This window comes from Bombina bombina, chromosome 2, assembly GCF_027579735.1.
Source record: "Bombina bombina isolate aBomBom1 chromosome 2, aBomBom1.pri, whole genome shotgun sequence".
NCBI lineage: Eukaryota > Metazoa > Chordata > Amphibia > Anura > Bombinatoridae > Bombina > Bombina bombina.
The window spans coordinates 564,432,033-564,459,228 of NC_069500.1; the positions used below are offsets into that span (position 1 = coordinate 564,432,033).

The following is a 27,196-nucleotide window of genomic DNA, read 5'->3' on the forward strand; positions in this document are numbered from 1 at the left end:
ATCCTAGGGCAGCTCCAAATCATATGTGTTATATCCGCTGCAGGGAGTGAACATTTTGGACATTTGTTGAAACTAGCATAGTGGATTTTGTCGCCTTTTTTGGGGGTGAAGTATGTGTTGTGGAGAAGTTTGATGTGCATCTCACGCCATGTGGCTGAGAGAGAGACCTGTGCCACTTTACAAATTGAGTTTTGGATGATTTTTGTATCAATACTCGATTGTGGTAGTAGCTGATTCCAAAAAGCAGTAATTTTCTCTAGCTCTACTTCACCTTTCCCTGATTTGATTAACTGGTAACATGGGGAGATGGATCTGATGCCGTTTTTAAACAGGGTAATCCAGCCTTCCAATTTGCCCAAGTTCCAGCTCCAACCTGTTGCATTCATTAGTTCAAGTAGGAGGTGTCTGACTTGTAGGAATGCAAATAATTCCTTGTTGTTAATGTGAAACTCTGCTTTTAACTCATCAAAGGATTTAACAATATTTCTCTCTGAGTCCCAGAGTTGGATCACCCTGCTCAGCCCCAAGTCCTGCCATTTCTTGAATATTCCTGAACTAACTCCTGCGGGAAATTTCCCTGTATTGGGAGATATTGAGAGATTTTACAGTTTAGGGATAGTAGATTGCCTATTCTCCACCAGGCTCTTAATGGGTTGGAAAAAGATTTGATTCTTTTGATTCTGGCTGGTAGATCTTTTGGTGGACAGTGGGCCAGCGCTAGCAACTGATACGGGCTACACATATTCTCCTCTAAAGATTGATTTGTAACATAATTACCCTGGGATATCCAATCGGCTACGACGCGGGCTAGAAAGGCATAGTTGTATGATCGAATATCCGGTAGTGCAAGGCCACAGCTCTCTTTTGGTAAAGAAAGTTTGTTTAAGGATATCCTCGGTCTTTTTTCCTGCCAGAGAAATTTGCTAAGTGAACTGTTTAGACAGCGAATATCTTTCTCCAGGAGGATTAGTGGAGTGTTCTGTAGAACATAAAGGAGTTTCGGGAGCAGGATCATTTTAAATAAAGCGATCCGTCCAGATAAAGATAGTGGGAGGGATTGCCAATTTTTAAGTTTCTCCCTAATCATCGTGAGGATTGGAGAGAAATTGAGGTTGTACATATCCCCCGGAGATGAGGGGATTAGGATTCCAAGATATTTAAGAGATATTTTAGACACGGTGAAGGGAATATCACGAGGGGAATCTTTGTTTTGTCTCAGCCATAATAGTTCTTATTTTGCTTTATTAATCTTATAGCCCGCGAAAGACCCGAATTGTGTAGTAATGTTTAATAATTTGGGGATGCTGGTTTTAGTATCTGAAAGGTATAGCAAAAGATCATCCGCGTATAAAGCTATTTTTATAACTTGTTTCCCCACCTTAATGCCTACATGTTGTTGCCTGACCATATTTGCTAGTGGTTCAATTGAGATGTCGAAGAGCAGGGGGGACAGGGGGCACCCCTGACGCGTTCCCCTTGCAAGAGTTATCTGTGCAGAGGCTATAGAATTGATAATCAGGGTAGTGTGTGGTTCTTTGTAGAGATTCCTAATGAATTCAAGAAATTTGCCTTTGAAACCAAAGTTTGCCAAGGATGTAAAGAGATGATCAAAATGTATCGAATCGAACGCTTTCTCTGCGTCGATCGACACAATAGCCAAGTCAGGTGCCACCCCCTCCCTCCGACACCTCAACTTTCCTGAAGTACTCTGTAACAAGCACGGCCTCTCTGATTTTAGCTGAGGAATTTCGGCCTCTGAGAAACCCCGCCTGGTCTGGATGTATTACAGTAGCAAGTGGTGCCTGTAGACGTTCAGCAAGAATAGAACAGAAAATGTTATAGTCTCCATTCAGGAGGGCTATGGGCCTATATGATTCTTTAAGGGAGGGATCTTTACCTCCCTTTAAAATTAAAATAGTGTTGGAAGCAGAAAAAGAGGTGGCTACCGGGTCGCCTTTGATATACATACTGTTGTATAAGTTATTAAGATAGGGGCTGATCTCAGAATTCAGAATTTTATAAAACTCGTTTGGAAGACCGTCTGGTCCCGGTGATTTATTATTAGCAAGATCTGTAATTGTTTTATTTATCTCTATTTCAGTGATTGGGGCATTTAAAGAATTGTCCATTTCCGCTGAAATATTTGGGCAGGATATTCGACTCCAGAATTGGGATGCCTGTGCAGTGTCTGAGCTCCTGCTTGCATAGAGGTCCTGATAATAGCTAGCAAAAACTTCTGCTATCGCTTCTGGATTGTCAATAAGATTGCCATCCCTTTGGATACTTTCAATAAGTGATGTTTTCCTTTCCCTTTTCACCAGTTTTGCCAGTAATTTGCCAGATTTGTTGCCGAATCTATAGATTCTGGCTTGAAGTCTAAGGTCCCTCTGGCTTTCCTGGAAGATTGCAAATGTGTCTTTAGTATTTTTGGCCCGGATGTATTTTGCCCAGTTTCTGGGTGATTTTTCAAGTATATATGAGTTGTATGAGTTGATTACTGAGCTGGTGATTTCTTTCTCCCTTTGTCGTATTTTCCTGACTCTTTCTGCGCTAAAAGCTATGATTTCACCCCTGAGGACTGCCTTTGCAGCCTCCCAAAAAAACAGTGGCGAGCCTATGTGACCCTGGTTGTGGTCAAGATAATCCAAGAATTTAAGTTTGAGCCAATTCTTAAACTTCAAATCGTTCGCAAGAAAGGAGGGAAATATGAAACGTGTTGGTCCCTTTTTGTAGCAGCTAGTCTGAACCTCAAGCGAGATGGGACCGTGGTCCGATAGAAAGATAGGAGATAGGCCTGCTTTTACTTCTGACAGGCTTATTCTATTGCTGATAAGAAAGAAGTCAATTCTGGACATAGTTTTGTGCGCTTTAGACAGACAGGTGAAATCTCTGACATCGGGGTTTTGAAGTCTCCAGATGTCTCTTATTGCTAGGTTATGCATGATAGATTTTATTAGTTTAGCTTCTAAGTTATCCCGTTTTTGTTTAGGCGACTTACTAGAAATTCTAAGTCTATCTAATGGACACTGTGGAGACATATTGAAGTCGCCGCCTAGTATTAAGTGTCCCTCCTGGACAGAGAGAATTTTAGCCTGGATCCCGTGCCAGAAGCTGGGGTCTAATTTATTAGGGGCATAAACATTACACAGGGTGTAGATTGTTTTATGGATTTTAGCTTTAATTATTACATATCTTCCATCGGGGTCTATATCACTGTGGGTCACCGCTTGGCCAATTTTTTTCCTTAGATATGTTAAAATGGCCTTTCTTTTAATCGGGGTGGAGATCCCACCCACGTTCCAGGAGATTAGTTTAAAATTTGCCATAGATGTTTAACTAGATGTGTCTACGATCAGCCTGAGTGTAACTGGCGCAGGTGGGGGGGGAAGGGATAGGAAAGAAGAGAAAGGGGGGGGAAGGCAAGGCAAGAGGGAAAGAAAGAAAGAAAGAAAAAGAGAGAAAAAAAAAAGGGAAACCAATATATACAAATAAACAGATGAACACACAATAGAAGCCACAGCTAACTTTTGAGTGAAAAAAAAGAGAGGAAAAAAAAGGAAAGAAAGCACCTGGGGGGCTTTAAACCCCATCTATCGTATTTTCCTGAAGCAACATAATCCTACTCATATTAGAGAGAAAAAAAATAAAAAGACAAAAAAAAGGAAGAAAAGAGGGGGAAGAACTGTAGAACATCAGAAGACAAAACCTATTTTTTTTTTTTTTTGTATATAATTTTTATTGAGGTAATAATTTGGCATATAAACACAAAGTTGCAGCAGTATACAATAAAAATTTTTGAATTTGCTTTTAACAGGGTACAATGTGTAGGTTGTATATTAACAATCATTATACGGGATCACAGATGCACTATGTAGAGCAAAGAAAAGAAAATATAATCGCCTGTTGCAAGAATAAAAGAAATAAACAACAATTCAAAAAAAAATGCCAATAAAAATTTAGAACCTTCTTATTTATCTAAGAGGCCACTCTTGGACCTCAGAACAAAAATATTAAGCAACTATAGCAGAAGGTAACCCCAAAAATAAGAGGCCTCTCATGGGCCTCATACTGAAAACCTCAAATTGTATTATTATTGCGCTATATGTTATAAGCTTAAAGTGATTTAGTAGTTAGGTTTTTTTTTTTTTTTTTTTTTAAATAGCAATAGTGAGAATATCATTTTGCGTTGTAACTAGCATTGTAGAATATGTAAGTATAATTGGGGTGCGGCACTGAAAAGATAGGCCGCGTAGCTAATCCTCCTACAAAAGGAGGTTTATTATGGAGGGGGTGGGGGGGGAGGTGGAAAAGTGAATATACTAAGTGAAATATATAGCTTAGGAACTGAGCGGCTCATTGTGGGTTGAGGGAGAGCTACTAGAGAAATGTAATAAGTAGCAAGTGCTAAGTAGGCAGGCTGTAGTGTTACAGGGCGACAAGATCATACATAACCAGCTATTAATGGGTAATAAGCTGCAGAGAGATTCTAACCTGCTGGCAAAAGCTAATTCTAAACAGAAGCAAAGAGCCTATAGAGATATATGGTAAATTAAACCTCTATAAAAAAAAGTTGTAAGAGTGAGTTCTTACAGGAGTCACAGGTTAAGGGGATCACAAACATTAGGATTTAAATCTTTAGAGACAAAATTCCCTGTTAAAAAGGAGCACACCAACTGACGTTTTTGAAGGCATAAATAAAATAGCATCAACATGTCCTATATCATCTTAAACTACACTGCAATGAAGAACCTTGTAACCAGTAAAAATCTAACACAGAAGTAAATAAAAGAGAAATAGTCTTAAATACCTGTAGAATGTGGTTATGGGTAGTAAAACTAGAGTTACAGGGCAAGGAATCCAACAGGACATAAAGATAGTGATATAATGAATTGGGTTGTAAGATCGCATGAGTTTATTGTGAAAATCTAACTGAAACTAGGCTTTGACTCCCCTCTAGTGGTGATAAATTGTAAGTACAGCTACTATCAAGATAGTTTGTTTTAAATCCTTACTCTACTGTACGATGTATATATGCAAGTGTCTCAGATAACAAATGACTTGAGAATATATTAAACAGTGCATGTTTTACTCCAAATCCAAATATCTCTCTAGTACCCCCAGTACTCGATGTTACAGTTAACTCAGCTATAATATAAAGATCAGACATGCAAATAACGATAAGTGGGAATATCATCCTTTAAGAAAAAGTATGAATTTACGTCTCACTTCTGTAATGTGGAAGAGATCTATCTATTGAATACAGAATATTAGAGACATTAAGACAGTGAGTGCTAAGCCCTGTGAGTAAGGTTAAAACAATTCAAACAGCCACAAGATTGTAACAGCAACTCAGTTCAAGCAGTAATAAACGTATTGTCAATATGATAGAACAGTACCCACTATAATTGTGAAATAATACAATAGATAATGAATGAAACACATAGTAATATATGTTTGTGTCCATATAGCACGTAACTGGGGATGATTAATCCAGCAGATGCAGTGGTAAGTTCACAAGTCCGTCATAAAGTTTCTGCATTTTATCCCACCGGGGAGAAAGCTTTTGAGCATGGCTGTCATCTACAAAAACCACGCACATTAGAAAGCTGACTGCAATCCCTTAGGGTTCCACAAAAATGAACCCCCAGGGTCCCAGTTGAGCATCTGTGTGATGATGTGAGGCACTGCATAGGGTAGCAATAGAGTCCCTTTAACAACCAAAACTGCATACAACCTTTTCTCACTTTGCTACGGCATCCACTTCACATACAAGATTAGTCCTCTCAGGGTCTTACAGAAACTGATTCGTTTTAGGGTAGGAGCTAATTGGGGTGCTTCTTTGGCGCTTTCTGCATACCGCTTACATGAAGCCCTGCTCTCAGTAGTTCCTGTAATCGGAAGTTCCTTGCCCCCCAGCACTGTACACATCATGCAGACACAGTCCAAATCCCTCTCCTCCCTGTCAGACTGTAGACCATAGTGAGCAGTAGCATCGTTGTCGCAGACATAAGCATACTGTGGACCTCCTATTACATGTAGTTCCAATTCATGCTGTTTACACGGAGTATCGCCCTCATAGAGATCTGCCACATGGCTGGAAGCATCCCTCTCCAGGGGCGCCGCTTTAACAGCTATGCCTGCACACAGTTTACCAGTCTCCTCTGCTGAAGTAATCCCATAGGCTTCGGATAGCGAGAAGTTCAATCTCAAGAAGTGTGCCTGCAATATCTGGGCGAGCTCCTCTTTCCACATAGCCTGCAACATGGCGATTCCCTTCATATGAAATATGTATGCATCTGCTGATGGTCCGAATCAGTTGTAAACTTTGTATCATCGCCGTTCTTGCAGGCAGGGGATGGGCTGAGTCTCATAAGTCAAAAGTATAGGAGTAGCGCAGTCAATATCCACGTTGAGTGTGCTGATCAGTAATGGCGTTATATAGCCATGTGTTGCGATCAGTTTCAATATAAGCACTTAGTTCGGCATAGATCTTGAGACTCGGCAGTCGCTCTCTAGCATGAACAGGTCCACAGCAGATACTATCCACTCCATCACATATATTAGTTATGATATTCAACCACTAATAAAGCATTTTTCAACATTATTATGCAGAGCTTCCACAATATGCGACCATCTCAGTTGCCTGTTGGCTCCGCCCATACAAAACCTATTTTTAACCTGGTGGATATGTGCCTGTAGAGTTAGAATCTTTTAGATGTTGTTCAACTTCTTGGAGAGTATTAAAGATGTAAACATTCTCAGCTTCTTTAATTTTAAGTTTTGCAGGATAGATAATAGGGGCTTGGTAGCCCTGTTGGATTAATTTTGTACACATAGGAGCTAGCACCCTCCTTTTGGATGATGTCTCAGCTGAAAAATCTTGAAAAAGAAGAATTTTCGATTCTCCAATGGTAATAGGCTGATTTTTACGATAGAATTGCATCAGGGTAACCTTATCTTGAAAATTAAGAAGTTTTGCAATTACTGGTCGGGGTCTGTGGTTACCTTTGTTATCTAACCAGGGCCTACCAAGCCGATGTGCCCTCTCTACTACTATCGGGGGGTAGTTAGGTGGGATCTTAAGAAGCTGAGGTAAGCGCTCAGAAATAAAGGAGTTTAAGTCCTCATAACTATTGTCCTCAGGGATCCCTATAAGGCGAATATTATTTCTACGGGCGCGATTCTCCATATCTTCAAGTTTAGCCTGAATTGCAATTAAAGAGTGTTTGGTAGAATCTAGGTTAGTATTGTGTAGCGTGGTAAGATCTTCAAGATCTGACACTCTCTGCTCAATTTCATTGATTCTGCCTGCAAACTGTCTGATTTCCTGGGATAAAAGGGTAATGTCTTGCCTGATCTCTAATTTTAATGCGTCAAAATTAGGAGCTAATGCTTCCGCTATTTTAGTGACCAAGATTTGCATGTCGGATATGTCAGTTAGGGGAGGTACAGTGGCAAGGGGTTCCTGTGGTTCAGCTGGGGTTTCTATGGTGTTCTTAACTCTCCTATCTCTATGCCTTGCAGCCATAGCTGGCGAGGGAGTCTTGGCGTGAGAGTGAAGAAATTTATCCATGTGACACTTCAACGAAGAAGAGGGGGGAGACGTATTAGAAAGAATTATCCGAGTGCAAAAAATAGGGAAGAAAGTGAGGAAAGGGAGTGAGGGAGACTGTGAATGGGTGTGAGGAGGGTACGTGCTCTTTTTTTTTTTTTTTTTTTTTTTTTTTTAGGCCTGGTTTCCCAGTTCAATTAGAAAACATAAGTGAGAGCAGACAAAGAGAAGAATATAATCCAGGGACCAGGATGTGATTTTAAGACTCGCTCGTCAGGGCTTACGTGTGTAAGTGAGAGATGCTAGTAGGGAGAACCACTAGTTCTAGGCAGAATCACTCCACTTGAATGTTGCCTATTATTTTTAGTCTATTGACTGCGCAAGTGACCCTAGACCTGAAGTAATCTTACTGAAGAGTATCAGAGTCTATGTATTTTTGTATCTAGACTTATCTTTCAAAGTGATCAGATTATGGCTAGGAAGACGCTAGTTATGAACTAGGCAAGACTTTGTGTAGCAAAATTTACAATATAAACCATCTTTAAAAGAAAGTTCTAGATTCTAACATTACAGTAGTTTTGTGCTGCTAATACGTTGCAACAAGTTAACCTCCTGGAGTGTGAAAAATTCTAGTTATACACTGTTGCTTTAAATTTCCAAAAGTGTCCCAGAAAAAAAACAAACCGAGAAGAGGGCAAATAAGCAAACCAGGGTTATAGAAATTCTCTTTTAGGCTTAACAGCAGAGGAGCGTTAATTTCAGAGAACCTTGGTGCCTATAAAACAGGGGCAACAGGGTGATTTATTTTAGTCAGAGGTGTCTATATTCTATAGGTGATTAAATTCCTCAGTACAGAGGTAATTACTCTAAAGACTAATATTTAGCATTGAGGGGACACTAGGTTCAAAGAATGAGTTTAAAAAAACCTTATGAAGATTAGTTGTACACTATCACACTAAGTTCTTAGGGTGTCCAGAGACAAATATCAGAAAGGGAGAACTCATGTTGTTTCAATTAAGACTTCTCCACAGTATCTCATTCACTCCCTCTCTTACTACCCGGGAGAGAGAAGGAAGTTAATTAACCCTGAGGGGGAAAACACAGCATTAGGTTAAACAAAAAAAATAAAAAATAAATTATAAGTTTTAGCAGTACAACAGTTATGCACTAACAAAAAATTGCAACAAATTAACTTCCTACAGTATAGGAAATTCTAAGTATATAGTGTTACTTTAAATCTAAGATGTAACTTAGATAGTGACAGTTAAACCTCCTAGGGGAGATGAAACTTAGAAAACTTAGAAGAGAGATCTTTTAACATAAAAAGTTCAGGTAAATTCAGGTAGGAAGGAAACTTTCTCCAGGGGGTACTATGTTCAAAAGCTGTAAGCACAGAGGTACTTCAACCAGGTTGGAGGAAATGAAGAGTTAGGGAGCGAAAAGTATGATCAAACAGTTATGATGATTTCATCCCTTGATGTTTCGTTGTAATTTTATAGATTTGATCCTGTGTGTTTCTCTTCTCTTTGCCCACTCTTCTTCTCCTTCCTCACAATCAACCCCCGTTTCTTCCTTATAGACCAGAGATCACTTCTTAATTATTCCCCCTACTCCTCCTGCACCACTCTGCCCCGGTATCTATGTTGTAGACTCCTGAAAAGTCAAGGTGTAGCACTTGAGGAGTGAACACCTAATAACGTATTGTTAATAAATGTTATATTATATTAGTACAGGAGTATTCTGTTTAAAGGTTGTACCTAAGGCAGGGAAAAAAAAAAGTACCAGTGTAATAAAGTCTCCTAGGAATACACCATTAAGCCTCTAGATCCGGTATTAACCCCTCTCCTCCAACAGACAAGCCAATATCAAACAAGGTCCTGCACGGCTCACCTTCAACCAACTGCTTCTCACTCACCGACAGGAGGTACACGCTGAGGCCCACAGGAACAGGAATCCGTGCCTTCGCCAGCCCTTCTCCACCTCAGGACAGGCTCGACTTGGCCCTCTACGCCCCTCCTCCTCCCGCGCAGCACCGGTGGGAGAGGAGAGAGGGGCACCGGCCCCAGATCCGGACACGGCAAAGAGGCAGACCGGGCTGGGGAATAGTCTCTCGGCAACACGCCAAGCAGCGCTTTGCTTGGCGCTCACCCCCTCTCTCGCAGCACCGGTGGGAGAGGGGGGAACCAGCCACAGGGGAGCAAGCCCGGCCCGCGGCAGAAGGAGGACGAAACTCCGGCAGGTGAGTCAGATGATATCTCGCCTCCGAGCAAGACAGTCCTTGACTGGAGTATGGCGGTCGGTACAGATTCGGTAAATCACAGAAGGCACCTGAAGCCGGGACCGGTGAATCTTGGTGTGGGAGGAGGGAGAGGGAAAAAAAAAAGAAAAGTTTTAGCTACATGATATTTGTTTGCAGTTTCCTTACGTATTTTAGGTCCGGCTTATTATAGGGGGTGAGAGAGTACAGGAAGAAGTAGGGAAGGAGACGGCCTTGGGAAGTTTAAAAAGTTAAGTTAGATTCAGTACAACTTCCATATGAAAAATACACAGACTAAACCCGGTAACAAGGTCCAGACCAACAGGGCTTTGTAGAAAAGAAAGAAAACAGTGCGATGGAAAGGCACTGTTAGGTTCCAGTAACGATGTAACTGACTATCCAGGTAGCAGCCCCATTTCTTGGGGCAAGGCGCGAAAGGAATACCGCCAGCAGCTAATGGGATGGAGAAGAGAGCTCAGCAGCTGTTACTTGCTCCGCCTCCACCGGAACCTCTCGGAGAAACCACTTTACTGTATTTTTACACTGTTCTGCAGTTTAAGTGCTAGTTTTTTCTCTTAAAGGCACAGTAACGTTTTTGTTTAATTGCCGTTTCACCTTTATTAAAGTGTTTTCCAAGCTTGCTTGTCTCATTACTAGTCTGTTAAACATGTCTGACATAGAGGAAACTCCTTGTTCAATATGTTTTGAAGCTATGGTGGAACCCCCTCTTAGAATGTGTACCAAATGTACTGATATTTCTATAAACTATAAAGACCATACTTATGGCGCTTAAAGATTTATCTCCAGGGGATTCTCTGACTGAAAAGAGGGAGATTATGCCATCTAGCTCTCCCCATGTGTCAGAACCTATAACTCCCGCTCAAGTGACGCCAAGTACATCTAGCGCGTCTAATTCTTTTACCTTATAGGACATGGCGGCATTTATGAATGCTACCCTCTCAGAGGTATTCTCCAAACTGCCAGGGGTACAAGGAAAGCGAGACAGCTCTGGGGCTAGAACTAATACAGAGCTTTGACGCTTTAATGCCTGTGTCCGATATACCCTCACAATACTCAGAAGCTGAGGCAGGTGAGCTTCTATCTGTGGGTGACATTTCAGACTCAGGGAAGGCGTTACTTCAGTCTGATTCTGAAATGACGGCATTTAAATTTAAGCTTGAATACCTCCGCTTATTGCTTAGGGAGGTTTTAGCGACTCTGGATGACTGTGACCACATTGTGGTTCCAGAGAAATTGTGTAAAATGGACAAATACTTTGCAGTGCCTGTTTACGCTGATGTTTTTCCAGTCCCTAAGAGGTTTTCGGAAATTATTACTAAGGAATGGGATAGACCAGGTGTGCCGTTCTCTCCCCCTCCTTTCAAAAAGATGTTTCCCATAGATGCCGCCATACGGGACTCGTGGCAGACGGTTCCTAAGGTGGAGGGAGCAGTCTCTACCCTAGCTAAGCGTACAACTATTCCCGTCGAGGACAGTTGTGCTTTCCTAGATCCTATGGATAAAACATTGAAGGGTCTCCTTAAGAAATTTTTTATACATCAAGGTTTTATTCTCCAGCCTCTTGCATGCATTGGCCCAGTTACTTCTGCAGTGGCTTTTTGGTTTGAGTCTCTTGAGGAGGCTCTACAGGTAGAGACCCCGCTAGACGATATTCTAGACAGGATTAAAGCTCTTAAGTTAGCTAACTCCTTTATTTCTGACGCCATTTTTCATTTAGCCAAGCTAACGGCTAAGAATTCAGGTTTTGCCATTTTGGCACGTAGGGCGCTATGGCTTAAGTCCTGGTCAGCAGACGTTACTTCAAAGTCTAAGCTTCTTAACATCCCCTTCAAGGGACAGACCCTATTCGGGCCTGGTCTGAAGGAGATCATTTCTGATATTACTGGAGGAAAAGGTCACGCCCTTCCTCAAGATAGGTCCAATAAGTTAAGGACCAAACAGAATAATTTTCGTTCCATTTGAAACTTAAAGAGTGACGCAGCTTCAGTTTCCTCTAATGCAAAACAAGAGGGAAATTTCGCCCAGTCCAAATCGGTCTGGAGACGTAACCAGGCTTGGAACAAGGGGAAGCAGGCCAAGAAACCTACGGCTGCCTCTAAGACAGCATGAAGGAGTAGCCCCCGATCCGGGACCGGATCTAGTTGGGGGCAGACTTTCTCTCTTCGCCCAGGCTTGGGCAAGAGATGTCCAGGATCCCTGGGCATTAGAGATTGTTTCCTAGGGATATCTTCTGGACTTCAAAGCTTCATCTCCAAAGGGTAGATTTCATCTCTCACAATTATCTGTAAACCAGATAAAGAGAGAGGCATTCTTACGTTTATGTTCAAGACCTACTGGTTATGGGAGTGATCCACCCAGTTCCAAGGGAGGAACAGGGGCAGGGCTTCTATTCAAATCTGTTTATAGTTCCCAAAAAAGAGGGAACTTTCAGACCAATCTCGGATCTCAAGATCCTAAACAAATTTCTCAGGGTCCCATCCTTCATGCTGGAGACTATTCGAACCATCCTACCTATGATCCAGGAGGGTCAATATATGACTACCGTGGACTTAAAGGATGCTTATCTGCACATTCCGATACACAGGGATCATCATTGGTTTTCTCAGGTTCGCCTTCCTAGACAGGCATTACCAGTTTGTGGCTCTTCCCTTTGGGTTAGCTACGGCACCAAGAATCTTTACGAAGGTTCTGGGGTCACTCCTAGCCATCTCTCAGCTATCCATATCCCAGGAGTAGAGAACTGGGAGGCGGATTTTCTAAGTCGGCAGACTTTTCATCCGGGGGAGTGGGAGCTCCATCCGGAGGTATTTGCCCAGCTGAGTCAACTATGGGGCAAACCAGAACTGGATCTGATGGCGTCTCGTCAGAACGCCAAGCTTCCTTGTTACTGATAGATGCTCTAGCAGTGCCCTGGTCCTTCAGCCTGGCTTATGTGTTCCCACCATTTCCTCTCCTCCCTCGTCTGATTGCCAAGATAAAGCAGGAGAGAGCTTTAGTGATTTTGATAGCACCTGCGTGGCCACGCAGGACTTGGTATGCAGATCTGGTGGACATGTCATCCCTTCCACCATGGACTCTGCCGCTGAGGCAGGACCTTCTACACCAAGGTCCTTTCAAACATCCAAATCTAATTTCTCTGCGACTGACTGCTTGGAGATTGAACGCTTGATTTTATCAAAACGTGGTTTCTCCGAGTCGGTCATTGATACCTTAATTCACGCTCGAAAGCCTGTCACCAGGAAAATCTATCATAAGATATGGTGTAAATATCTTCATTGGTGTGAATCCAAGGGTTACTCATGGAGTAAAGTCAGGATTCCTAGGATATTATCCTTTCTCCAAGAAGGATTGGAGAAGGGATTGTCAGCTAGTTCCTTAAAGGGACAGATTTCTGCTCTACGTTCAGGCATTTTGTCAGGCTTTAGTTAGAATCAAGCCTCTGTTTAAACCTGTTGCTCCACCATGGAGTTTAAATTTAGTTCTTCAAGGGGTTCCATTTGAACCTCTGCATTCCATAGATATCAAGCTTTTATCTTGGGAAAGTTCTGTTTTTGGTAGCTATCTCTTCGGCTCGAAGAGTTTCAGAGTTATCTGCCTTACAGTGTGATTCCCCTTATCTGATCTTCCATGCAGATAAGGTAGTTTTGCGTACCAAACCTGGGTTTCTTCCTAAGGTGGTATCTAATAAGAATATCAATCAGGAGATTGTTGTTCCGTCACTGTGTCCTAATCCTTCTTCAAAGAAGGAACGTCTATTACACAATCTTGACGTGGTTCATTCTTTAAAGTTTTATTTACAAGCTACTAAGGATATTCGTCAAACATCTGCATTGTTTGTTGTCTACTCTGGACAGAGGAGAGGCCTAAAGGCTTCAGCATCTTCTCTTTCTTTTTGACTGAGAAGCATAATCCGTTTAGCTTATGAGACTGCTGGCCAGCAGCCTCCTCAAAGAATTACAGCTCATTCCACTAGAGCGGTAGCTTCCACATGGGCTTTTAAAAATGAGGCCTCTGTTGAACAGATTTGTAAGGCGGTGACTTGGTCTTCGCTTCATACTTTTTCTAAATTCTACAAATTTGATACTTTTGCTTCCTCGGAGGCTATTTTTGGGAGAAAGGACTTGCAGGCAGTGGTGCCTTCCGTTTAAGTTCCTGCCTTGTCCCTCCCTTCATCCATGTCCTAAAGCTTTGGTATTGGTATCCCACAAGTAATGGATGAACCCGTGGACTGGATACACCTTACAAGAGAAAACAAAATTTATGCTTACCTGATAAATTTCTTTCTCTTGTGGTGTATCCAGTCCACGGCCCGCCCTGTCACTTTAAGGCAGGTGTTTTTTATTTTTAAACTACAGTCACCACTGCACCCTATAGTGTCTCCTTTTTCTTGCTGGTCTTCGGTCGAATGATTGGGAGTGGCAGTTAGGGGAGGAGCTATATAGACAGCTCTGCTGTGGGTGTCCTCTTGCAACTTCCTGTTGGGAAGGAGAATATCCCACAAGTAATGGATGAACCAGTGGACTGGATACACCACAAGAGAGAGAAATTTATCAGGTAAGCATAACTTTTGTTTTCGTACTATACAGTACCAGAAGTTGAAAGATTTTTTTAGACCGTATAATTTACTGAATACTATACATATTCTGTGGCAAAAGCTTCCAGCCTTCATTAAAAACACAAAAACAATAGCTAATCCCATAATAGCTTAGCAAAAACTATGTAAGAAGGTAGGAGTTGAATATGGTATATCCGAATATCTGTTAATACATGATAACTTGGCTTTTCCAATGGGCATTAACTCTCCCCTATTTCAAAGGTGGGATGTAAAAGGGTTGAAATGTATGTATCCAACACTAGATATGGAAAGGAAGACTGTTCAAACATTTGATTCACTGAAAAATGATTTCCTAATAGATAACAGACTTGTACGCCTATCGCCAAGTTAGGCACTATGTGAATCAACTCATTAAGGAAAATGGGAGGAATTGGGGATGGGGTAGGATCGAACCCTGGTTAAAAGTGATTAAGCAGGGAATTTATTCAATCTCACCATGGTACAAACTTATCTTTGCCCATGAAGGTCAGAACAATTTAGATAATTTAACTATTAAATGGAGACCGTATATTACAGAAATGGATGAGCCTATTGAAAGAATAAGGGACTCGATTTCCCAAGTAGCGAAAATTACGATATCGGAAACATGGAGAGAGGCACACTTGAAATTATTATACAGAATTTATTATACCCCTAAGAAAGGAGCAGAATGGGGTAATATACAGTTTAATAAATGCCCAAAATGTAGTAAATACGCTGCTGATCTGATACATATGATTTGGGATTGCCCAGTAGTTAGACAATTCTGTCTTAAAATTAAATATTGGCTAGACAAGATTTTAAAGAAACCTAGTAACTTTGAGCTAGAGCAAATGCTATTCCTTCCAAGGATTAAAGAAATGGGGAGAGATTGGAAATTAATATATACCTCAGTATTAGCAGCCAGGAGTATAATCTTTAAAAACTGGAAGAATAGTAAAAAACCTAATTTTACAGAATGGAAGAACTTCCTGATAAAGCAGGCAATCATTGAACAATATGATATACAAGATCCCAATGACCATGCAAGTATAGAATACATGAATAAATGGGGGAAACTTATACACTCACTCTCAGACACTCTTCAGAAACAGTTCTGTCATCCCTTCAGAAATATAGTAGAAAATTGAGCTCAGGACTGAGATAGGACGGGTGGGAGTGGCAAGTATTTTTACTTTTTATTTTCAGGTCATTTTCTTAGGCCTGCAATTTCTTTGGATGATGTTGCAGCTGCTTCAACTTTTTGGTTGGAAACTTTAGCGCAACAAGTATCGATCATGATTTGTCTAGCATTAACTTGATTCAACATGATAATAATTTCATTTGTGATGCCATTTTTGATATCATCAAAATTGATGTTAAATCTATGTCTTTAGCTATTTTAGCTAGAAGAGCTTTGTGGCTTAAATCTTGGAATGCTAATATGTCTTCGAAGTTCAGATTGCTATCTCTCTTTCCAAGGGAATAAATTATTTGGTTCTCAGTTGGATTCAATAATTTCAACTGTCACTGGGGGGGAGGGAGTTTTTTTTTTTGCCTCAGGAAAAGATCTAAGGGTAAATCTAAAGCTTCTAACCGTTTTCGTTCTTAAATAAGGAACAGAAACCTTATTCTTCCCTCAAGGAATCTGTTTCCAATTGGAAGCCTTCTTCAAATTGGAATAAATCTAAGCCATTTAAGAGATCAAAGTCAGCCCCCAAGTCTGCATAAAGGTGCGGCCCTTATTCCAGCTCAGCTGGTAGGGGGCAGATTAAGATTTTTCAAAGATGTTTGGATCAATAAGGCCCAAAATCATTGGATTCAGGATATTGTCTCTCAGGGGTACAGAATAGGATTCAGAGTAAGCCCGCCTGTGAGAAGATTTTTTTTATCTCGCACATTCCAGCAAACCCAGTAAGACTCAGGCTTTCCTGAAGTGTGTTTCAGACCTGGAGTTATCTGAGGTAATCATGCCAGTTCAGTTTCAGGAACAGGGTCTGGGGTTTTATTCAAATCTATTCATTTTCTCAAAGAAAGAAAATTCATTCAGACCAGTTTTGGATCTAAAATTTTTGAATCGATATGTAAGAGTACCAACTTTCAAAATGATGACTATAAGGTCTATTCTACTTTTTGTTCAGCAAGGGCATTATAGGCCTACAATAGACTTGCAGGGTGCATATCTTCATATTCCGATTCATCCAGATCGCTATCAGTTCCTGAGATTCTCTTTTCTAGACAAGCATTACCAATTTGTTACTCTTCCTTTTTGGCCTAGGGACAGTTCTAAGAATCTTTTCAAAGGTTCTCAGTGTCCTACTCTCTGTTATTAGAGAGCCGGGTGTTGCAGTGTTTCCTTATTTGGACAATATCTTGGTACTTGCTCAGTCTTTACGTTCTGCAGAATCTCACACGAATCAACTACTGTTGTTTCTTCGAAGACATGGTTGGAGGATCAATTTACCAAAAAGTTCTTTGATTCCTCAGACAAAGGTAACCTTAGGTTTCCAGATAGACAAGAGACGTTGGAAATTGGTTGCAGCCTGTCGGAACCTTCAGTCTCAGTCATTCCCTTCAGTAGGTATGTGCATGGAAGTTTTAGGTCTCATGACTGCAGCATCGGACGCGATCCCCTTTACTTGTTTTCATATGAGACCTCTCCAGCTTTGTATGCTGAACCAATGGTGCAGGGATTATACAAGGATATCACAATTAATATCCTTAAATCACAATGTTTGACTTTCTCTGACTTGGTGGTTAGATCACCATCGTATAATTCTAGGGGCCTCTTTCGTTCATCCAACCTGGACTGTGATCACAACAGATGCAAGTCTTTCAGGTTGGGAAACTGTTTGGGGATCTCTGACGGCATAAGGGGTTTGGAAATCTCAAGAGGCGAGATTACCAATAAATATTTTGGAACTCCATGCGATTCTCAGGGCTCTTCAGTTTTGGCCTCTGTTGAAGAGAGAACCGTTCATTTGTTTTCAGATAGACAATATCATAACTTTGACATATGTCAATCATCAGGGTGGGACTCACAGTCCTCAAGCTATGAAAGAAGTATCTTGGATACTTGTTTGGGCGGAATCCAGCTCCTGTCTAATTTCTGCGGTTCATATCCCAGGTATAGACAATTGGGAAGCGGATTACCTCCGTCATCAGACTTTACATCTGGGAGAATGGTCTCTCCATCCAGATGTGTTTTTTCAAGTTGTTCAGATGTGGGGGCTTCCAGAAATAGATCTGATGGCATCTCATCTAAACAAGAAACTTCCCAGGTACCTGTCCAGGTCCATGGATCCTCAGGCGGAAGCAGTAGATGCATTGACACTTCCCTTATATTTTCCCGCCTCTAGTTCTTCTTCTAAGAGTGATCTCCAAAATCATCATGGAGCAATCGTTTGTGCTGCTGGTGGCTCCAGCATGGCCTCAAAGGTTTTGGTATGCAGATCTTGTGTCATGCTCGGCTGAGTAGGTTCAGGGGTTTGGAGCATGTGCAAGGTGATGGCTGAGTTAAGCTGAGAGGATGTAAAGAGGTGAGTAGGACTCAGTATACCAGAATGGAAACACAGAACAAAGAAGGGCTTTTCTTAAAGTAACTTTACTAAGGTAATGCAAGGAAAACAAGAGGTAAAGCACATCGAGGTTATATTCCCAATTGATAATAAACAAATGAAAGTCTTTGTAAAAGAACAGTTCAAGCAGAAGTCCTTCAACAGACACAGACAACCCTTACGAGTACTTGATATTAGGATCAAAGTGGGCATACACGGGTATTAGAGCCAGTATCTCGGCAAGGCAACTTGGGTTCAGGATGGAGCCGAGCATACGCCAGTATCTCGGCAAGGCAACTTGGGTTCAGGAAGGAGCCGAGCATACGCCAGTATCTCGGCAAGGCAACTTGGGTTCAGGAAGGAGCCGAGCATACGCCAGTATCTCGGCAAGGCAACTTGGGTTCAGGAAGGAGCCGAGCATACGCCAGTATCTCGGCAAGGCAACTTGGGTTCAGGAAGGAGCCGAGCATACGCCAGTATCTCGGCAAGGCAACTTGGGTTCAGGAAGGAGCCGAGCATACGCCAGTATCTCGGCAAGGCAACTTGGGTTCAGGAAGACAAATGTCACAGTAGAGTTGCTTAGACTCAGCAAGCAGATAAACATACAGTTCTTACAGCAGTGGAGTTTAGTACCAACAGCCAAGGAAGTATACAGGTACTCACAGCAGAGGTACTTGGCTTCAGGATAAACAGATGTCACAGTATAGTTGCTTAGACTCAGCAGCCAGTTAAGCTTACAGTTCTCACAGCATGGTGATAGACACAGTAGCCAAGTAAGCATACAGGATACAAAAGAATTGTTAGAATACAAGCCAAGGGTCAGTAGCCAGGAAAGCAGTCCAATCTTTCATAAAGCAAAAAGGGGAATCCAGAAGAATGGTCAGTCAGCAAGCCAAGTTCAGATGCCAGGGATCCAACAACAAAACAGAAATTCAGGAAACAGAACAGAGGCAAAAACAAAGGAGATCAATCACAATGTCAAGGCACCAAATGATTAGTGAAGCAGCCCTTTATAACAGAGCTGATTAGAAAACTACCTGCAGCTGGCAAGCAGGTGGAGCCAGAGAGTAATCCACTGCAGGTAACAGGTCTCCAAAAAGCTGCAAACATAAACAGATACCTCTGGTGGCACAGGAAAAGAAAAACAGGCTGGGAACCAGGAGTCCCAGGTTCAAATCCAGACACGGCCGTGACATCTTGTTTGGATGTCCAGTTGCCAACCTTGGCCACTTCCATTAAGGCCAGTCTTTCTATCTCAAGGTCCGTTTTCTTTCATGTAATTAACAAGAGTCCATGAGCTAGTGACGTATGGGATATACATTCCTACCAGGAGGGGCAAAGTTTCCCAAACCTTAAAATGCCTATAAATACACCCCTCACCACACCCACAAATCAGTTTTACAAACTTTGCCTCCAAGGGAGGTGGTGAAGTAAGTTTGTGCTAGATTCTACGTTGATATGCGCTCCGCAGCAAGTTGGAGCCCAGTTTTCCTCTCAGCGTGCAGTGAATGTCAGAGGGATGTGAAGAGAGTATTGCCTATTGAATGCAGTGATCTCCTTCTACGGGGTCTATTTCATAAGGTTCTCTGTTATCGGTCGTAGAGATTCATCTCTTACCTCCCTTTTCAGATCGACGATATACTCTTATATTTACCATTTCCTCTACTGATTCTCGTTTCAGTACTGGTTTGGCTTTCTACAAACATGTAGATGAGTGTCCTGGGGTAAGTAAGTCTTATTTTCTGTGACACTCTAAGCTATGGTTGGGCACTTTATTTATAAAGTTCTAAATATATGTATTCAAACATTTATTTGCCTTGACTCAGAATGTTCAACTTTCCTTATTTCCAGACAGTCAGTTTCATATTTGGGATTATGCATTGAATTATCATATTTTTTCTTACCTCAAAAATTTGACTTTTTTCCCTGTGGGCTGTTAGGCTCGCGGGGGCTGAAAATGCTTCATTTTATTGCGTCATTCTTGGCTCTGACTTTTTTGGCGCAAAAATTCTTTTCCGTTTCCGGCGTCATACGTGTCGCCGGAAGTTGCGTCATTTTTTGACGTTATTTTGCGCCAAAAATGTCGGCGTTCCGGATGTGGCGTCATTTTTGGCGCCAAAAGCATTTAGGCGCCAAATAATGTGGGCGTCTTATTTGGCGCTAAAAAATATGGGCGTCGCTTTTGTCTCCACATTATTTCAGTCTCATTTTTCATTTGCTTCTGGTTGCTAGAAGCTTGATGTTTGGCATTTTTTCCCATTCCTGAAACTGTCTTATAAGGAATTTGATCTATTTTGCTTTATATGTTGTTTTTTCTCTTACATATTGCAAGATGTCTCACGTTGCATCTGAGCCAGAAGATACTACAGGAAAACCACTGCCTGCTGGATCTACCAAAGCTAAGTGTATCTGCTGTAAACTTTTGGTAGCTATTCCTCCAGCTGTTGTTTGTAATAATTGTCATGACAAACTTGTTAAAGCAGATAATATTTCCTTTAGTGATGTACCATTGCCTGTTGCAGTTCCCTCAACATCTAAGGTGCAGAATGTTCCTGATAACATAAGAGATTTTGTTTCTGAATCCATAAAGAAGGCTTTGTCTGTTATTTCTCCTTCTAGTAAACGTAAAAAGTCTTTTAAATCTTCTCTCTCTACAGATGAATTTTTAAATGAACACCATCATTCTGATTCTTTGGACTCTTCTGGTTCAGAGGATTCTATCTCAGAGATTGATGCTGATAAATCTTCATATTTATTTAAGATGGAATTTATTCGCTCTTTACTTAAAGAAGTACTAATTGCTTTAGAAATAGAGGATTCTAGTCCTCTTGATACTAATTCTATACGTTTGGATAAGGTTTTTAAAGCTCCTGCGGTTATTCCAGAAGTCTTTCCTGTTCCTAATGCTATTTCTGCAGTAATTTCCAAGGAATGGGATAAATTGGGTAATTCATTTACTCCTTCTAAACGTTTTAAGCAATTATATCCTGTTCCGCCTGACAGGTTAGAATTTTGGGACAAAATCCCTAAAGTTGATGGGGCTATTTCTACCCTTGCTAAACGTACTACCATTCCTACGTCAGATGGTACCTCGTTTAAGGATCCTTTAGATAGAAAAATTGAATCTTTTCTAAGAAAAGCTTATCTATGTTCAGGTAATCTTCTTAGACCTGCTATATCATTGGCTGATGTTGCTGCAGCTTCAACTTTTTGGTTGGAAACTCTAGCGCAACAAGTAACAAATCGTGATTCTCATGATATTATTATTCTTCTCCAGCATGCTAATAATTTCATCTGTGATGCCATTTTTGATATTATTAGAGTTGATGTTAGGTTTATGTCTCTGGCTATCTTAGCCAGAAGAGCTTTATGGCTTAAGACCTGGAATGCTGATATGGCTTCTAAATCAACTCTACTTTCCATTTCTTTCCAGGGAAACGAATTATTTGGTTCTCAGTTGGATTCTATTATTTCAACTGTTACTGGTGGGAAAGGAACTTTTTTACCACAGGATAAAAAGTCTAAAGGTAAAAACAGGGCTAACAATCGTTTTCGTTCCTTTCGTTTCAACAAAGAACAAAAGCCTGATCCTTCGTCCTCAGGAGCAGTTTCAGTTTGGAAACCATCTCCAGTCTGGAATAAATCCAAGCCTGCTAGAAAGGCAAAGCCTGCTTCTAAGTTCACATGAAGGTACGGCCCTCATTCCAGTTCAGCTGGTAGGGGGCAGGTTACGTTTTTTCAAAGAAATTTGGATCAATTCTGTTCACAATCTTTGGATTCAGAACATTGTTTCAGAAGGGTACAGAATTGGTTTCAAGATGAGACCTCCTGCAAAGAGATTTTTTCTTTCCCATGTCCCAGTAAATCCAGTGAAAGCTCAAGCATTTCTGAATTGTGTTTCAGATCTAGAGTTGGCTGGAGTAATTATGCCAGTTCCAGTTCCGGAACAGGGGATGGGGTTTTATTCAAATCTCTTCATTGTACCAAAGAAGGAGAATTCCTTCAGACCAGTTCTGGATCTAAAATTATTGAATCGTTATGTAAGGATACCAACGTTCAAGATGGTAACTGTAAGGACTATATTGCCTTTTGTTCAGCAAGGGAATTATATGTCCACAATAGATTTACAGGATGCATATCTGCATATTCCGATTCATCCAGATCATTATCAGTTCCTGAGATTCTCTTTTCTAGACAAGCATTACCAATTTGTGGCTCTACCGTTTGGCCTTGCTACAGCTCCAAGAATTTTCACAAAGATTCTCGGTGCCCTTCTGTCTGTAATCAGAGAACAGGGTATTGTGGTATTTCCTTATTTGGACGATATCTTGGTACTTGCTCAGTCTTTACATTTAGCAGAGTCTCATACGAATCGACTTGTGTTGTTTCTTCAAGATCATGGTTGGAGGATCAATTTACCAAAAAGTTCTTTGATTCCTCAAACAAGGGTAACCTTTCTGGGTTTCCAGATAGATTCAGTGTCCATGACTCTGTCTTTAACAGACAAGAGACGTCTAAAATTGATTACAGCTTGTCGAAACCTTCAGTCTCAATCATTCCCTTCGGTATCCTTATGCATGGAAATTCTAGGTCTTATGACTGCTGCATCGGACGCGATTCCCTTTGCTCGTTTTCACATGCGACCTCTTCAGCTCTGTATGCTGAACCAATGGTGCAGGGATTACACGAAGATATATCAATTAATATCTTTAAAACCGATTGTTCGACACTCTCTAACGTGGTGGACAGATCACCTTCGTTTAATTCAGGGGGCTTCTTTTGTTCTTCCGACCTGGACTGTAATTTCAACAGATGCAAGTCTCACAGGTTGGGGAGCTGTGTGGGGATCTCTGACGGCACAAGGAGTTTGGGAATCTCAGGAGGTGAGATTACCGATCAATATCTTGGAACTCCGTGCAGTTTTCAGAGCTCTTCAGTTTTGGCCTCTTCTGAAGAGAGAATCGTTCATTTGTTTTCAGACAGACAATGTCACAACTGTGGCATACATCAATCATCAAGGAGGGACTCACAGTCCTCTGGCTATGAAAGAAGTATCTCGAATTTTGGTTTGGGCGGAATCCAGCTCCTGTCTAATCTCTGCGGTTCATATCCCAGGTGTAGACAATTGGGAAGCGGATTATCTCAGTCGCCAAACGTTGCATCCGGGCGAATGGTCTCTTCACCCAGAGGTATTTCTTCAGATTGTTCAAATGTGGGGGCTCCCAGAGATAGATCTGATGGCCTCTCATCTAAACAAGAAACTTCCCAGGTATCTGTCCAGATCCCGGGATCCTCAGGCGGAGGCAGTGGATGCATTATCACTTCCTTGGAAGTATCATCCTGCCTATATCTTTCCGCCTCTAGTTCTTCTTCCAAGAGTAATCTCCAAGATTCTGAGGGAATGCTCGTTTGTTCTGCTAATAGCTCCGGCATGGCCTCACAGGTTTTGGTATGCGGATCTTGTCCGGATGGCATCTTGCCAACCATGGACTCTTCCGTTAAGACCAGACCTTCTGTCACAAGGTCCTTTTTTCCATCCGGATCTGAAATCCTTAAATTTAAAGGTATGGAGATTGAACGCTTGATTCTTGGTCAAAGAGGTTTCTCTGACTCCGTGATTAATACTATGTTACAGGCTCGTAAATCTGTATCTCGAGAGATATATTATAGAGTCTGGAAGACTTATATTTCTTGGTGTCTTCTCATCATTTTTCTTGGCATTCTTTTAGAATACCGAGAATTTTACAGTTTCTTCAGGATGGTTTAGATAAGGGTTTGTCCGCAAGTTCTTTGAAAGGACAAATCTCCGCTCTTTCTGTTCTTTTTCACAGAAAGATTGCTATTCTTCCTGATATTCATTGTTTTGTACAAGCTTTGGTTCGTATAAAACCTGTCATTAAGTCAATTTCTCCTCCTTGGAGTTTGAATTTGGTTCTGGGAGCTCTTCAAGCTCCTCCGTTTGAACCTATGCATTCATTGGACATTAAATTACTTTCTTGGAAAGTTTTGTTCCTTTTGGCCATCTCTTCTGCTAGAAGAGTTTCTGAATTATCTGCTCTTTCTTGTGAGTCTCCTTTTCTGATTTTTCATCAGGATAAGGCGGTGTTGCGAACTTCTTTTGAATTTTTACCTAAAGTTGTGAATTCCAACAACATTAGTAGAGAAATTGTGGTTCCTTCATTATGTCCTAATCCTAAGAATTCTAAGGAGAAATCGTTGCATTCTTTGGATGTTGTTAGAGCTTTGAAATATTATGTTGAAGCTACGAAATCTTTCCGTAAGACTTCTAGTCTATTTGTTATCTTTTCCGGTTCTAGGAAAGGCCAGAAAGCTTCTGCCATTTCTTTGGCATCTTGGTTGAAATCTTTAATTCATCTTGCCTATGTTGAGTCGGGTAAAATTCCGCCTCAGAGAATTACAGCTCATTCTACTAGGTCAGTATCTACTTCCTGGGCGTTTAGGAATGAAGCTTCGGTTGACCAGATCTGCAAAGCAGCAACTTGGTCCTCTTTGCATACTTTTACTAAATTCTACCATTTTGATGTATTTTCTTCTTCTGAAGCAGTTTTTGGTAGAAAAGTTCTTCAGGCAGCGGTTTCAGTTTGAATCTTCTGCTTATGTTTTTTGTTAAACTTTATTTTGGGTGTGGATTATTTTCAGCAGGAATTGGCTGTCTTTATTTTATCCCTCCCTCTCTAGTGACTCTTGTGTGGAAAGATCCACATCTTGGGTAGTCATTATCCCATACGTCACTAGCTCATGGACTCTTGTTAATTACATGAAAGAAAACATAATTTATGTAAGAACTTACCTGATAAATTCATTTCTTTCATATTAACAAGAGTCCATGAGGCCCACCCTTTTTTGTGGTGGTTATGATTTTTTTGTATAAAGCACAATTATTCCAATTCCTTATTTTATATGCTTCGCACTTTTTTTCTTATCACCCCACTTCTTGGCTATTCGTTAAACTGATTTGTGGGTGTGGTGAGGGGTGTATTTATAGGCATTTTAAGGTTTGGGAAACTTTGCCCCTCCTGGTAGGAATGTATATCCCATACGTCACTAGCTCATGGACTCTTGTTAATATGAAAGAAATGAATTTATCAGGTAAGTTCTTACATAAATTATGTTTTTCCATCAGGATCTCAAATCATTAAATTTAAAGGTATGGAAATTGAACGCTTAGTGATTAGTCATAGAGGTTTTTCTGATGTGGTTAATACTAAGTTGCAGACTCGTAAATCTGTTTCTAGAAAGATTTATTATCGAGTTTGGAAGACTTGCATTTAATGGTGTTCTTCTCATAAATTCTCTTGGCATTCTTTTAGAATTCCTAGAATTTTACAGTTTCTTCAGGATGGTTTGGATAAAGGTTTGTCTGCAAGTTCCTTGAAAGGACAAATCTCTGCTCTTTCTGTTATATTTCACAGAAAGATTGCTAAGCTTCCTGATATTCATTGTTTTGTGCAGGCTTTGGTTCGTATCAAGCCTGTCATTAAATCAATCTCTCCTCCTTGGAGTCTTAATTTGGTTTTGAAGGCTTTACAGGCTCCTCCGTTTGAGCCTATGTATTCTTTTGACATTAAACTACTTTCTTGGAAAGTGTTGTTTCTTTTGGCCATCTCTTCTGCTAGAAGAGTTTCTGAAGTATCTGCTCTCTATTGTGATTCTTTTCTGATTTTTCATCAGGATAAGGCAGTTTTGCGGACTTTATTTAAATTCTTACCTAAGGTTGTGAATTCTAACAACATTAATAGAGAAATTGTTTTTCCTTCCTTGTGTCCTAATCCTAAGAATTCTTTGGAGAGATCTTTGCATTCTTTGGATATGGTGAGAGCTCTGAAATATTTTGTTGAAGCTACTAAAGATTTCAGGAAGACTTCTAGTCTATTTGTTATCTTTTCTGGTTCTAGGAAATGTTAGAAGGTTTCTGCTCTTTCTTTGGTTTTGTGGTTAAAGCTTTTGATTCATCAAGCCTATTTGGAGTCGGGTCAAGCCCCGCCTCAGAGAATTACAGCTCATTCTACTAGATCAGTTTCCACTTCCTGGGCTTTTAAGAATGAAGCTTCAGTTGATCAGATTTGCAAAGCTGCTACTTGGTCTTCTTTGCATACATTTTCTAAATTCTACCATTTTGATGTATTTGCTTCTTCGGAAGCAGTTTTTGGTAGAAAAGTTCTTTAGGCAGCTGTTTCAGTTTGATTCTTCTGCTTTTGATTTAAGTTTTTTCCTTTCATTGATGAGAATAGACTTCTATTTTGAGTTGTGGATTCATTTTTTCAGGGGAAAATGACTGTTTTTATTTTTATCCCTCTCTCTATAGTGACTCTTGCGTGGAGTTCCACATCTTGGGTATTGCTATCCCATACGTCACTAGCTCATGGACTCTTGCCAATTGCATAAAAGAAAACATAATTTATGTAAGAACTTACCTGATATATTAATTTCTTTTATATTGGCAAGAGTCCATGAGACGCACACTTTTTTTTTATGGTGGTTATGATTTTATGTATAAAGCACAATTGTTTCCAAATTGCTTTGTTGATGCTTTATTACTCCTTTCTTTATCACCCGACTACTTGGCTATTCGTTAAACCGAATTGTGGGTGTGGTGGGGGGTGTATTTATAGGCATTTTGAGGTTTGGGAAACTTTGCGCCTCCTGGTAAGATTGCATATCCCTGTACGTCACTAGCTCATGGACTTTTGCCAATATGAAAGAAATCAATTTATCAGGTAAGTTCTTACATAAATTATGTTTTTTTATGTATTTTTTTTTACCTATACTGTGTCTGATTTAAAGGGACACTGAACCCAAATTTTTTCTTTCGTGATTCAGATAGAACATGCAGTTTTAAGCAACTTTGTAATTGACTCCTATTATCAATTTTTCTTCGTTCACTTGTTATCTTCTTTTTTTTTTTTTTTTTGGTTCAGACGCTGCACAGCACTTTTTTATTGGTGGATCAATTTATCCACCAATCAGCAAGAACACCCCAGGTTGTTCACCAAAAAGGGTCCGGCATCTTAACTTACATTCTTGCATTTCAAATAAAGATGCCAAGAGAATGAATACAATTTGATAATAGGAGTAAATTAGAAAGTTGCTTAAAATGTCATGCTCTATCTGAATCACAGGAAAAAAAATTGGGGTTCAGTGTCCCTTTAAGGCCGAAACATGTCAGACAGGTTCTCTGCCTGAAGCTTTTTTAGCATGTGTCTAATAAAGGTTTG

The 27,196-nt window shown here is 40.7% G+C and overlaps 1 protein-coding gene across 1 annotated transcript in view; it reads left to right on the top strand.

The window, feature by feature from the left end:
- Nucleotides 1-27,196, top strand: part of TUT7 (terminal uridylyl transferase 7) — a gene marked incomplete in the record, with an annotated part of 489,065 nt that overhangs the window by 243,237 nt on the left and 218,632 nt on the right.